Genomic DNA, 15263 nt, shown 5'->3' on the forward strand with positions numbered 1-15263 from the left:
CAGAATAAATTTACACCACCAAAAATCTAGCTGATGCTAAATCCTAAACCTTGTCTGCGTGTTAATCTGTCTGTTTTATTAATTTCTTCACTTGTGAAGTTAAACTAGTATTCATTTCTTTCAGAATAAATCCTGGTCAAAGGCTGAGATGAAGGGAACAAAACATCAAAATCTTCCAAGACCGCCGAAATTCCTGAAAAAAGCTGCAACCCTGTTTGTTATTTCTGATTTTGTTTAGTTTTTTTCTTTTGCTTTGGAGCTCAACTTTTGGACAGTGCAGCACTATTATTGCACACACAAATACTGTTTAAAACAAAAAAAAAAAATCTGTAGCAGGCATTTTCTGCACATTGTTCAATGAATTAGTACCATGATTTTGTATTCAAGGTTTTGGTGCTTGTATGCATGTAGGTGTGTTTATTTAGCTGCAGCTTTGTTTTTATTCCTGACTTTGTGTTTTTCTTTTAATTAAGTTGACTTGGTTTCTTTTATTTTACTAATGGAGCTAATTATTTTGACAGTGCATCACTAATATTGTACACAATGCTATTTAAAACAGGACATTGTTTTAATGTTGCTTTTATGTATGCATGTTATTAGTTGGTGTTTTTGAAAATTATTTTGCAGTATTACAGTTTTGTGCTTGTATTTTCATATGTAATACAAAAGCTATTGCATACATTTACCTGTAGTAAAAAATAAATGTTTGGTTTGTGTACACATCTTTCATTTATTGGACCATGTTTATTATAAATTGTTTGTTTTTAGTATAAATAAAATTAGATATCTTAGCATAACTAGTGATTATATATAGAGCAATACAGATTTTAAGAGGTAAAACATTTTTAGTTAATGCTACAAAAGAAACAGTATGCCAAAGTTTCATAATTTGCTATATAACCATTAACGGAAGTAGTTAAATGGTACAGAGAATGCACTGTAAATTTACGGAATTTTCCGTTTTTGAATTGAAGGAAACGTCCGTAATTTTACCACAAAATGACCTGGTAATTTTCTGCCAACAATTTCTCTGTTTTTTTACGGATTTTTTTTTTTACGGATTCCAGGAACATATCTTACACGGATAAAGGCTGGTGGAATCCTACACCACAGCATGAAAAATAAATTACATGAATGAACATTACAAATAAAAAATAAAAACTATGATAAAACACCAGTGCAATACTACACTGTAAAAAAAAATCCGTAAAAAAACGGAGAATTTGCTGGCAGAAAATTACCAGGTCATTTTGCGGTAAAAACCCTTGACGACCGACCAATGCGGAGCCGGAGAGACGATGGAGCCTGGTGGAGCTGGTGGACTGACGGAGCACGGTGGAGAGGAGGGAGCTAGGAGCCTAAAGGAAGCTGACGGGTCTACAAGCCGAGGTGGAGTCCAGGACTCGGAGGCGGGACGATGAAGCGAGGTGGTGGGCAAAGGATGAGTGCAGGGGCTGCTGGGATCCATCGACGACGTGTGGCAAGGGTCGGAGGGTGGATAACTTGAGGCGCGCCGCAGGCGCCATCTTGGGAAGCAGCTCTGGGAAGGCGGCGGCCATCTTGGGAAGCGGCTCTGGGGAAGGCGGCCATCTTGGGCAGTGGCTCGGGGAAGGTGGCCATCTTCGGCAGTGGCTCGTGGAAGGCGGCCATCTTGGGGAGCGGCTCGGGGAAGGCGACCATCTTGGGAGCGGCTCGGGAAGGCAGCCATTACAGGAGTTGATGCGGTGTCCTTTTCCTCCTCAACACCCAACGTGAAAGCTGACCCCACAGTCCCTAAACCGAACTCTATAAACTGAAAAAGTGAAAAGGTGAAAAGCTGCTGGATCCTGGTGTGAGGTTGCATTCTGTCACGAATGAGGGGTCTGAGGCGTGCGGATTGTGGGATTTATGTTTTAAAGGATTTATGTTTTACAGGTTTTACTCAATAGAAGCACTGTGCCCAGGCCTCATAAAGGCTCTGAGTTTTTCTACTTGATATTATGTGTATGTGCTGTGCAAAATGTTTTATGAGCCCCCTGCATGAGCCCAAGAGATTGGGACAGTGAATGACAGAAATAAAACAAGAGTGAAAGAAGCAGTACACACACAGTGGTTTCTGTATTAAGGACATTGATCCTGGGAAAGTAGGTGGTGTTAGATTATATAATAAAAAGCCAATTATTACCCATAGGGAAGCATAGAAAAGTTAGACATACAAACACCCCAATAACCTGATGGTGCAGACTGTTTGGTCATAATCCAAATTGTGAGAAGTGTAATTGGACTAGGGTAAAATATAAACTGATGACTACCTATAAGGAAGTATGGGATAAATTGTGTAGACAAATGTTGGCACAGGCTGAAATTAAAAGAAAAACCAAGGGTGACAAGAGAATTAGAAAAGGCATGGAAGCAATTAGAGTGTATTAATGGGTGGAACAATTCCACTGAGATCAAAGGGGAACTATTAAGGGCCATAATGAGAGAAAAAGAAAGAGCAGACAAAGAGCATAAAATGGCGGTACAGAACAGGCAAGCTGCAACATTTTTTACTAAAGGGAAATTAGAAAAAGAGGTGAAAGAAAAGGCCTATCAGACTAGAATATGGAGCAGAGTAAACAGTGTCATGGTCTGCAGGGTAAAAATTGCAGCTCTTAATGAGAAACAATCAGAAGAAGAAAAACCTAGCCTTCCGCTCCTTTAAAGCTGCCTGTGATGCATGTTGTGACAGGGGAAGTGTCCACGACAACCAAACAGGCAAATAAAAATGGAAGGTTTGTCCTGACAGGAGGAACAGTTGAGGTAGAACCAAGTGAGGAGGCTAGGTTAGAAGAAGAAAAAAAAGAGTAAGAGAGCTAATAAATGAAGAACTGACAAAACAACCCATGAGTTCAATCATTAACAGTAGTTAGACAGAGACATACTTCAGAGAACTCAGGAAGTAGAGGAATTAGAGCGACGCGTAGGGCAGCTGACTGGAGAAAGGAAGAGACTGACGGGTGTGCATAAGGAGGAGGCAGCATGTGGAAGCAGAGTAGGTAGTCTGTATGGAGAAGAAAGTATACATGAGGAGGAAAATGTCAGAATGCTGAGGACAGAACTCGAAAGAAGGGAAAGGGAAATCAGAGAAGAATGTAGGGAAGATTCAATGAAAGGGCTAAGCCTAGCTAAAGGTCAGGGTGAAGAAAAGGATAGTGTAACAATCACTGGATATGAGCTGGACATAGACTGGGGTTCTAAACAGGCGGCACAGGCCCCACCCAGGGCTGGTACAGCTACCAGCCCCCACAAAGGAGAAGGAGGTGCCTCAGGAACCACCTTATTACAAGCCTTAAATTTAAAGAAAGACATGGGGGTTAGAACAACATACCCAACCCAGTATCCACTGTACAGGATAGGAGGACACCAGAATCCAGAGTATAGACCATGGGGAAATGCAGACATGAATGCAGTACTGCAGAAATTGCCAGATCTAACTAAGGGAGGAATGAGATGGTTAAATAAACTCACCACATTAACTCATGGTAATGAACTAGCAATTGGGGACTTTAGGGGCCCTAATGGGACATCTGCTTACCAGAACCCAGATGACTACTCCAGAGGATGAAGCTAGAGTAGAAGACATGGCCAATGAGAAACCACTGTCCAAAGTAATTACCCAAATAAGCAGGGCTCTTACAAACCTCTATCCAACACCAAAAATGACTTATCAATCTATCAAATTTAAGATAGGAGCAGAAGAATCTGCATCAGCATATCTGCATAGGACAGAAGCTGAATGGGAAGAAAGGACAGGGCAGCACCCAGATTGCAGTGACATCTGTAAAGAGTTTTACAGGCAGGCAGTAGTGAAGGGAGTTCCCGAAAAAGCAAAACAACAAGTAGAAAACAGTCCAGAAATGTGTGGGGGTAGTGGAGAGACATGGGCCAGGTATTTCATTTACTATGTAGACAAAGCCATGGAAAAACAAGAAAGGGATAAAAAGAAAAAGAAAAGAATAAAAAGAAGCCTAGAGAGGGAGCTCTGCAAATGCCTGTAATGAATCAGGGGATGAAGGGACAGGAAGTGTCACAAGGGGCAGCAAACTATCAGCCTCAGGGCCCACGTGACTATCCATATGACCCACTGCCAGACTGGCCACCTTCTGGACATGGGTGGCAAAACCAAAATTATAGGGGGAATTACGGGAGACCAGGGAGAGAGCAGGGGTGTTATCTGTGCGGAGCAGGTGATCACTGGAAAAGAGACTGCCCACTGAATAGAGGGGGACAACCTCCTGCACGGGGACGGGCTCCTGTTAGAGGAGGGCCTCGGGGGAAGAGGAAGAGGTGTCCCCACAAATGTCCTGTGGTCTACCAACCAACAGGTGCCCAGACAAAGCCCAGTCTGGGGCCAGGCAGACCAGGCGGATTATTGACAAGACCCACAGAGAACCAATAAGGGGGCTGAGGCTGAGCCCTACCTAACTGTACTGGTCAACAGACAGCCAAGTACAGGCTTGTTCTACCATCATTCTACCTCCTTCTCTACCATCAGGCTGGAATGGTTGAGAAAGGACGCACTCTCTTGTGAAGTACAGGAAATCAAAGGGTTCTCTGGGGAAATTGTAGCCTGGCCAATATACAAACCTCTGTCTGTAGAAGTAGCAGGTCAAAAGGTCATGCACCCTTTCCTATGCTCTGCCAGTGTGCCCTCTGCTCTCCTCGGACGAGACCTGTTAGTAAAATTGGGGGTAAAAATTCTGTGTAGCCCAGAGGGCATCATTTTAACTTTTCCAAATGGAAAAACACAAAACTGCTCCATTAAGGGTGGTCTAGTACCTGCAGCTGGTCAATGGGTATTAACTACAGCAGGAAGAGTGGGGGTGGACATTTATTGGGTCAGAGTGCTGCATCCAGAACAAACCAACTTTAGGCAGCTGATAAACCAGAGACCAGACCTGTTGAGACACTTCCTGCCAGTTTCTGACCCATTACACTGTACTCTATACTATGACAAAAGCAATGATGAGGTTTATGCAACAGAGTTTAGCCAATATGTAGATCAAAAACATACCAACCTGAAAGGCTCAGTCATCGACATTGGAAAGGAAGGGGTAGCTGTGGAAGTAAGGTTAAGTGAGGAACAATATGACTGGTTTGAAATGAAAACTGTCTCTGTACCACACATCTCCTTAATGATCAGTAAACACCATGGAGCCAAGGCCTTAGGCCCCATGGTAAAAAGACTAAAAGATGCTAGCCAACCTGCCAGAAAAGTTATGGTCAACAGGAAGTGAGGATGTGGGTTATTGTGATATTCAGCCAGTGTCTTTTGAAATAGACAAAACAACAGTGGTAAAGGAGAAACAGTATAGAAATAATTGTGAGGCCATGACTGGTATTGCCCCCACCATTCAGAGTCTATTGAACAAGGGAGTGCTGTGTGAGACCACCTCTGAGTGGAACACCCCAATACTGCCTGTCATTAAACACTCCACAGGGAAATATAGAACGGTCCATGACCTGAGAAAAATAAATGAGAGGGTTCTGACTACACCACTGCCCACTCCAAATCCTTACACCATTTTAACCAGATTGACCCCAGAACACACCCACTTCTCCTGTATAGAACTGGCAAATGCATTTTTCTGTATACCTTTAGCAGAGCAGAGTAGGGACGTGTTTGCCTTCACATACAACGGCCGGAAGTACACTTACACCAGATTACCACAAGGCTTCATTTTGAGCCCTGGCATTTTCAACCAAGAGCTAAGAAAGCTGCTGGACAATCTGACAGTCGATACCAACACAATTGTGGTTCAATATGTGGATGATTTGCTCATTGCATCTACATCTGCTGCCACCTGTCTGACAGACACAGAGAGGGAGCTGTCACTTCTGGCTGAGGTAGGGTTGAAGGCAAGCAAACAAAAGTTGCAAGTCTGCAGGCCAGAGGTCACTTTTCTAGGACGATTAGTGGGTCGGCAGGGAACCTCTATGACAAATGACACCAAACAAGCCATACTAAACCACCCAAAACCCAAAAATGTGAAAGATATGTTGTCTTTTCTGGGCCTAATAGGTTACAGCAGACAGTATATTGTGAATTACACTGAAATAACAGCTTTTCTGAGAGCTTTAGTGAAGGAAATTGGAATGAAAAACAGTAAGGGTGAATTGAATTGGACAACAGAGGCTGAACAGGCCTTCATTACCCTAAAAGGCGACATGGCAAAGGCTGCTACTCTACAAACCCCAGACTATGGCCAACCTTTCCATTTAGATGTGACAACCACGGGCAAAACTGTGAGTGATGTGCTCTACCAGAAACAATTTCAACAACGACGAGTGTTGAGTTATGTGAGTGCTCCATTGGACGTGGTTGAACAGAAACAAGCCCCTTGTGCTCAATTTGCTGCTGGCGTAGCTAAAATGATCGAAAAAACCAATCATGTGGTAATGGGACACCAATTGATAATTCTATCAAACCACTCACTGGTAGCATTCATTACCTCCTCCTCGTTCACATTCTCTGCACAAAGGCAAAACAAATTGATCAAAATATTGACTGCACCAAACATTGTACATGAACACAAGGGCATAAATACGGCAGAATTAGTGGTGGATGGAGAGCCCCACATGTGTGAGGAAAGGGTAGAAAAAGACAGCAAGATGAGGGAGGGTATGAGTAGCAGGCCACTGTCATCACCAGACGTGACCTTGTTTTGTGATGGATGTTGTTTCAGAAATTATCAGGGTACTCTTTCTGCTGGGTATGCAGTGGTGTCCAGTGTAGGGGAGGGAGATGACCTGACAGTAACAGTCCAACAGAAGTTGTCAACTAAACCATCAGCTCAAAGAGCTGAATTATTAGCTTTAACATCAGCATTGCAAAAGGGAAGTGGTAAAAGGGTGAACATATATTCAGATTCTGCCTATTCAGTAGGGGCAGCTACAGTTGAGCTGCAAGGGTGGGCCAAAGTGGGATTTGTGACATCAACAGGGAAGCCAATCAAACATGCAGAAGAAGCCTCTCAACTGCTAGAAGCTATAGTACTACCAAAGGAGGTGGCCATAGTAAAGTGCTCAGCACACACTAATGGCACAGATTTTGTATCTGTAGGAAATGCAGCCTCAGACAAAGCAGCAAAGCAGGCAGCTGGCTACGTGCCATTACAGATGATGGTCAGAGCACAAGATGAGGTGTTGAATTTAGACCCAGCCTTAACAGAAGAGTTCATAATTAGAGAGCAAGCTGCATCCTCCCCAGAAGAACAAACTACCTGGTTACCAAAAGGGGAACAAAAACAGCCTCGGGACTGTGGAGAGGTCCAGAAGGAAGCCCTGTGTTGCCAGCTAGAGTCGCTGTCTCACTAGCACATAGTAATTCAAAAGATATGACCCAAAAGGATAAAGGGGTGGTGGCATCCATTTCTACCACACATGATCAGTAACACTATTGCTGAATGTCAGACCTGCAGTGAATATAATGTCAAGCCCACCACACATCCGTTGCCTGGCCACTTCCCCACGGATAGAGGCCCTGGGTACATGACTGTGATTGACTTCACAGACTTGATAAATCCTGTCCACAAAAAGAGATACTTACTGGTCATGGTGGACAGTTTCACAGGATGGCCCGAAGCTTACTCATGTGCCAGGAGGATGCAATGTCAGTGATAAAATGCCTCATCAATCACTACATACCTACACATGGGTTCCCCAAAGTCATAAGGTCAGACAATGGTACACACTTTAAAAATGAGCATCTGAACCAAGTAGAGTCAGCTCTAGGATTGAAGCACTCATATGGAGCAGTCTACCATCCTCAAAGCCAAGGTAAAGTTGAACGACTGAACCAGACCCTAAAAACAAAATAGCCAAAATCTGTACAAGCACTTCTCTGAATTGGGTAGAAGCATTACCAATAGCCTTAATGTCTGTGAGATGTTCAAGAAACAGAACCACTGGATTTACTCCTTTTGAATTATCCACTGGACGCCAATTTCCTGGCCCCTGGGCCCCAATGCCTGGGGATGGGTACACTGATACACCTAAGGCCTACCAACAAAAAGTAAGAGCTGTTATTAACACATTTTCCCCACAGAAGTTTTGGCCTGAAATAGAGCAACAGGAATTGGACACGAAAAGAGGACCTGACGAGCAGTGGGTGAGGCTGAAACACATGAAACAAAAATGGTCTGCCCCCAGGTGGTCAGAGCCCATGAAAATAACTGCGCGAACCTCGCACTGCGTGCAGTTGGCTGGAAAGGGTAACACATGGTTTCACCTGTCTGCTTGCTGTTTCTGTTCTGCCCCTAGCAGGCCTCTGACAACAGTTCGAGCTGACCTTCGAGAAGGTCAGAGAGAGGGAGAAGAGACGGGAGACGGGGAAACAGCAACAGGCCAACCCGAGAAGGGAGACAAACAACAAGACACTGAGGAAATCAGCCTCCAACTACCACAACTGAAACATAAGAATTTTAAAGTATTATTAAGGCAAGGGATTTACTAGAAATCCCAGAACACATTCCAATCACACATTGTATTGGAGCAGACTACGGGTTAGGGGCCGGAGTAGCAAAACAAATCAGAGAAAAATACGGTGTGGAACAATTGAACAAAACCATATCGGAGCCAGGAGACTGTGTGAAGACAATACACGGGGAAAAAGTTATATACCATTTGGTAACTAAGTGGTGGAGCAGGGACCTGCCCACCTATGAAAACTTAGAAAAGAGTCTAAAAGCACTAAAACAAAAGTGTCAGGAAGACCAAGTGCCGGTATTAGCTGCCCCAAAAATAGGTTGTGGACTCGACCAATTGGAATTTAACAAGGTAAGGCAGATTTTAGAGAAGGTATTTTGCAACAGTGACGTTCAGATAATAATTCTGGGGCTAAATCATGAGGGATAATATTAACAAGGTGGTCATATGTTGGGGGGTGGGAATTGTTGTAATAATAATAACGTTGATACTGTGGAATGGAACAAGAGAGGGAGTGACTCAAGGCAGACACAAAAGAAATGTCATAGGGGTTGGGGGAGGAGCAAAACTAACTCTGGTAAGGGAAAAAGGAAAAAATGGCCTGTGGGAATTTGACCTATGCCAGGTGATTCACTGTGAGGAAGAAGTGGAGCAAAGGTTGTGATCTCTTTCAAAGAGATCAAGAGAGGGAATTGTGGGATTTACGCTTTAAAGGATTTATGTTTTACAGGTTTTACTCAATAGAAGCACTGTGCCCAGGCCTCATAAAGGCTCTGAGTTTTTCTACTTGATATTATGTGTATGTGCTGTGCAAAATGTCTTATCTACAGAAACAAGATGTGGAGACTGCTGAGCCCATCTACTGGTCGAGAAGAAACAACTGCACCTGCACTGTGTTCTGTGAAGGACACACTGAGTGGGAGGAAGACGCAAGGATATAAATATTGTGTGAAATGTAGTGTGATCATACAGGACTGCCCTGCATGCCTTTAATGCTGTTGTTCTGTATCCTGAGCTCAGTCTCAATTATTCTGACTTTATTAAACTAATTAAGATAGTAAATTTAAAAGTAAATCTCATCATTGACAGACCTGAACCTGGGAGGGAAACAACGAAGATTTTCCCAACAGGATCCAATTGCAGGCTTTTATTAAACGAAAGCATGGTCAAAGCAGGCAGGCGTCAATCAGGGCAAACAGGAGTATCAGAGGCAAGGCAATAACAAAATCCAAAAACAGGCAAAGGTCAGGTCAGGCAGCAAACAATCAGAACAACAGAAGACAGGCAGGGTCAAAACCAAGGAATCTAAGACTAAAGAAACTCGGGAAACAACAATCTAACAATAATACAGGCGAACAATGCAACCTGCAGGTGAGGGGCCTGCTACAACATTTATAGTGTTCTAACAGGAAGTAGCAGCAGAGGGAGTGATCGCAGATCACCCAGAGGTAAGAGCTCCCTCTGCTGGCTTGGTGACATAAACATTAAATGTAATCAATAGCTTTTGTGTTACATATGACAATACATGCATCAAACTGCAATACAATAATTTTAAAAACACAATATTCAAATAACATTCCTACAAGCAAGTCAGCAACATTAAAATACCACCATATTAGTGTGGTACCTTCAAAAAGTTAAGCTCTATTAAAAAAAAAAAAAACAAAAAAAAACACAACAACAACAGAAAACAAACACAGGACTGCAGATCATCACATGCACGTATACACACACACAAAACAAAAGTTAACTGCAGAAAGAACAATGTGTATCGTCATTGCAGAAAATGCTTGCGTTGTAACAGCACTTGAGTGTTGAATATTATTGTAGTACTGCCAAAAAGTTAAGCCCCATAAGTAAAAAACCAAGCAAAAAAAGCAAAACCAACTAAAAAAATGTAAAAAAAAATTGTGCAGGTTTTTAAAAAAATCTCATGCACAAATTACTTGTATACGCGTTTTCTTTCCTTCTTTGAACAGCAAAAGACAATAGTGCATGTATGCAGTATTACCGCTGCACTGTCAAAAACTTTTACATTGTAATAGTTGAACCAGTCAAAACCACTGTTAAATAAATGGAATAAAAACAGGCTTGTAGGTTTTTAAAATGAGTAAAATTCATATACCAAAAGTATAGAACACTATTAAAAAGTACTTTTACTATTTTTTAAGATTAAATGACAGAATTAAAACGATGCAACATTGTTCACAACATGAATTTTATACATTTACAAGCATTCTGAAATGCTTTGCATTTAAGAGAGAAGTGCATGAGGTAGGACACAGGGTTCCATCTGTCTGTGCCAGTTTGTGCTAGTAGCAATCCAGTTCAAGCTAGGTTTGGTAAAAGCTTACACCTTCCATGGATTTTCAAAGTCATTCAGCTCATACAAGAATTTCAGCAGTCTTGGAGGAATTTGATGTTTTTTTCCCTTTATCTCAGCAAAACTCTGAAAGAAATTAATACTCATTTAACTTTGCAGGTAAAGAAATGAATGACATAAGTAAAACGCAGACAAGGTTTAGAATTGAGTAAAAATGTTTTGCCCAATTAAGTTCAATTGGATAAAGTACACATCAAAATGTTCAAATTATTCTAATATTACATTCAGGTGTAAACAACAAACATTTAGTCCAGTTCTAATTTTGTAGTACAAATCTTTTCGTTTGATACAACCCTATAGAATCTTAATTAACCTAATGTAAGACATTTTACATAAAAACGATGCATACATTTAAAGTATATAAAGTACATAAATCTGCATATTTTTATTTCAATTTACAAAGGCCTAATTTTACAACACATACATGCGATACTAATAACATTGTAATCTGACATTTAAAATGATTTAAATAAAAGGTACTGTAAATGTGAAATAGGTAGTAGGTGGCAGTAAGTCTCCTTTAATAAGCGATTCATAGTGATTGAAGTGATTAAACGGCTGATTCATTCAGAACAGAAAAACAGTGCTGTGGCTGGGTTTGGAATTTTTGTTGTCGAAAGAGCAAAAACAGTGCACTAGACTTCATGCTCTCTGTAGGTGTTTTGAATGCTTTTTGCATTGTGAGGACATAAAAAAAAAAGAGTTTTGTTCTTCTTTTGAAAATGTATATTGAAGAATGTGTGTAACCAAACAGTTGCATGCAAAGGAAAGACACTTTCAAATATCAAAACACACCATCAAAATATCTTTTGCAGTACTGGATTGGAACAACGTTGAATGACAAACATCTAACTTTTGGGTGAAACATGACAATGTTTGAGCACGGATTAAATGGTCAATTGCCATGCTTAATGATTAAGATTTAACCCTGGAGCAAGATTCAATATCTTTCACAATACAACAGCATACGCTATAACAGGGTGTCAAACTCAGCTCCTGAAGGGCCGGAGCTCACTGATCCAACCAATCAAGTCCTTCAGGCCTATTTGAAAACAACATGGCATGTATGCTGAAGCAGGGTTGGAATAAAACTCTGCAGGGCGCTGCAGCCCTCCAGGTGCTAAGTTTGTTACCCTTTCTCTATTCTCAACATTGCATGCATGGCTTACCTCTGAATAAATTCGAGAGAAAGTGCCATCTCTTTCGTGTATTTGACATTCAAAACATAAAACAAAGAGAATGTGTAGCTTAGGGCCACAATGGGAGAGAGGATGTGGTCGTTGATAATTTCCTGATCCACAGAAATCTTAAATCGTCCATCACCTTAAACAAATAGCAAACAGATATTTAAAATAAAAATATAAAAGGCTACTTAAACTAAGTTTGACTTTTTCTTTAAAGTCATCTGTATGTAATTTAACCTTTAAAATCCACATTTAACAAATGAAATTAAGGATTTATTTGTTGTCAATAGCAAACAAATAATAATATACAAAATACAAACCCATGACCAGAATACAGGGGGTGCTCGGGATTCCCTGTCCAGCTGCAATCAAGTCCTGTCATTGGTAGGGGAGGAAAACTCTATGAATGTCATGAAACATTTTCAATGTTTCCCTTTCACATACTTATGATAAATGACTAGTAACCTAAATAATATTTTACCCAAAATGTTTATCCATTTATTAATTTTGTTGTCTGTGTTTTTTTTCACTTTTGAAAAGATTACTCTCTGACTTGTGCATATATATATATATATATATATATATATATATATATATATATATATATATATATATATATATATATATATATATATAAGTACAATAAGCATAATGGCTATAACCTAAATTTTCATTACAGCACAAGAGTCTGGAGAGAAACCAATCAAATGTGTCCAGCTACTCAGTCAGACCAGTCAATAAACTAATGTGAAGATAGTGTTGTTGATAGTACAGACTTTTGTACCAGTCAGTACAGAAAATGAGCGCAGTTGAGCCAATTCTTAAACACTCTTGATTGGCCATCATATACATGCGCGTTTAACAGATATGACTGTGATTGGCCACAATGACCATTGCTTCATGTTCTTCACTGATCTCTCAGAAAGCAGCACATGATAGTATTTGAAAGTCAGATCTATCAGCAGATCTGTCTATGTGCAAATATATTAGGGATCAACAAACAACTTCTATCAATAAACATTCAACCGTTTCCATGTGCTTCTGTGTGAGTGCTCAGTGATGATCGTTGTGACCATAGTCATAATGTTACAGAGAGGCATGGAAAACAATTAACCATTGCTAATGGTTGTCTGTTACATTACAGTACATAAAGTTTCACGGCTCCCTAATGTGAATTTACAAACAGTATACCCAATAATATAACTGACAAAGTAGGCTCTCTCGTTTGTACTTTTAACAACAGCATGGGGAGATGGTAAATACATTTATTAATACAGAACATAATAGATTATCTGTGGTTTATAAACAATAAATAACAGTTAAAACAAACAGAACTTACTTCATTTTGACAGTAAAGATGTTCAGGGTTTCCTTTGGCAACACCAGAGATCAGCTGGACTGGATCGCAGTGTTCAATCTTCATCCCTTTTGAATTAAGGAAGTCTTTCAGGGTTTTTCCTTTTTTTGATAATTCCTCGGCCAGCTTCATTTGCACCGGAAAGCCAGGGAGGGTACATGTGTGATCAAACAGGTGATCAGCTTCGAAAAGGAAAGGCCACTCTTCCAGTAATGCATTTACAGTGCTTCGTTTGATGATGGTTGAACGTTGGATGCTATATGTTTCACCCATCAATTTTTGAACGCAGGACTCCTGAAGATCATGGGTTATGAAGGCACTTTTTAATCGATCTTGTTTAGATTTTGGTTCATCTGGACCCTCAATAGCAGGCTGCCATTCCATACATCCATAGCGATCTGAATGTGTGAACTTTCTGCTCACTGCATCTTCATCCTCTGATGGGTGCTTTAATCTGAAGGTTAAGGGTCTCTGAATATTTTCAACTCGGTTTTCTAGCTGTATAAGGAGAGCATCATATCCTGTTCCAACAACTTTTGTTCCACTGAGCTCTCTGTCTTGAAAAGAACAGGGATATTTATCTACAATCTGCTTTGCAACGTACATAGCTTTGCTCTTCCGGGCCTTCTATGACCATTGTTGAGGAAATCATCCATCACTATGCGAACTAGTTCTCTTCTCTCACTAGGTTTTGGTCTCTTCTTTTCACTTAAGGCAAGCATAAGTTTTGAGGGCATTTTATGCCATGGTACAACATATTCCTCATGGAATGTTGAACACTCAACAGAGCTAGGTGTGAGAGATGGTGTTTGGGACTGCACTTGATGTGGTGTAGAATCAGGGCCAAGTACAGCTTGTGAACCTAAGCATAACATACAGTATACAACGAAAAACAACAACAACATAAGCAAAAGACATTAATTGGTTACTTCACCCCAAAATCAAAATGTTGTCATTTATCACTTACCCCATAGCATCCAAACTCGCAAAAGCTTTGTTTGGAAGTTACACTCAAGGTCTTTGGGTTTCTAGAGACCCCAGGCAACAAAATTTTATAAAAAACACTGTCTATAAACTCCACATGCACTATGCAGCTTTTTACATAATTACATTTATAAAAAGACCCATGTTTTACATTTTATTCATGAGGATTTTTGGAAAATGCAGCTTTAAAAGTAAAAAATAACTAGATGGTTGAAAAGCTCTACTATTTACTATTTGACCAACCAGTTTTTTTGTTCAATCTGCATATTACGAAAATTAGAATTGTAACAGAAATTTAGTAGTTTAGCATATTTTGTAGTTTTTTTTTTTTGTAGTATTAATACATTGTGATTAGAATCAAACCAGAAGATGTCACAAATATAAAAGTTGGAGTCTTTAGAATTGATCTATTTCAATCATCTGTTTTTCATCATTTACCAAATTTAAATCTACATTTCAGTTACTAACTGCAAGAGAACAAAATTAACAGTTACACAATTGGCATGAACATCGAGCCTGACTTTCAATCCATATTCCAATTTTTTTTCTTCTAGATCTAGAAAGTGTTGACGTCTCTACAGAGTCTCATGCCATTTGGACAAAAAGCACAGTGGACCGCATAAAATTGTTAAGAGGACGAACAAAGCTTTTATGTGTTTAAGACGACATGGGTCTCAAGTGATTAATGACTTTATTTTCTCTAATCAAATTTACACAACAAACTTTGACATTTAGTAATTAACAACAACAACTAATATGCTAACATGAACAACAATTAAAGGCAGATGAAAGCTTAAGATGGAAACAGTGATTATAGCTTGGGATTTCAGACCTACTGGGGGCATAAGGAATGCTAGGAGGGTTTTCTGATCAAATTGTAAAAAATTAAATTGTGATATTTTTGTCA

At 40.2% G+C, this 15263-nt stretch overlaps 1 pseudogene; it reads left to right on the forward strand.

The window, feature by feature from the left end:
- The first annotated feature begins 2283 nt into the window (after positions 1–2283).
- LOC122342348 lies at positions 2284–8877 on the forward strand (annotated as a pseudogene).
- The last annotated feature ends 6386 nt before the right edge of the window (positions 8878–15263 follow it).

The sequence above is a fragment of the Puntigrus tetrazona genome, chromosome 4 (assembly GCF_018831695.1).
Source record: "Puntigrus tetrazona isolate hp1 chromosome 4, ASM1883169v1, whole genome shotgun sequence".
Lineage (NCBI taxonomy): Eukaryota > Metazoa > Chordata > Actinopteri > Cypriniformes > Cyprinidae > Puntigrus > Puntigrus tetrazona.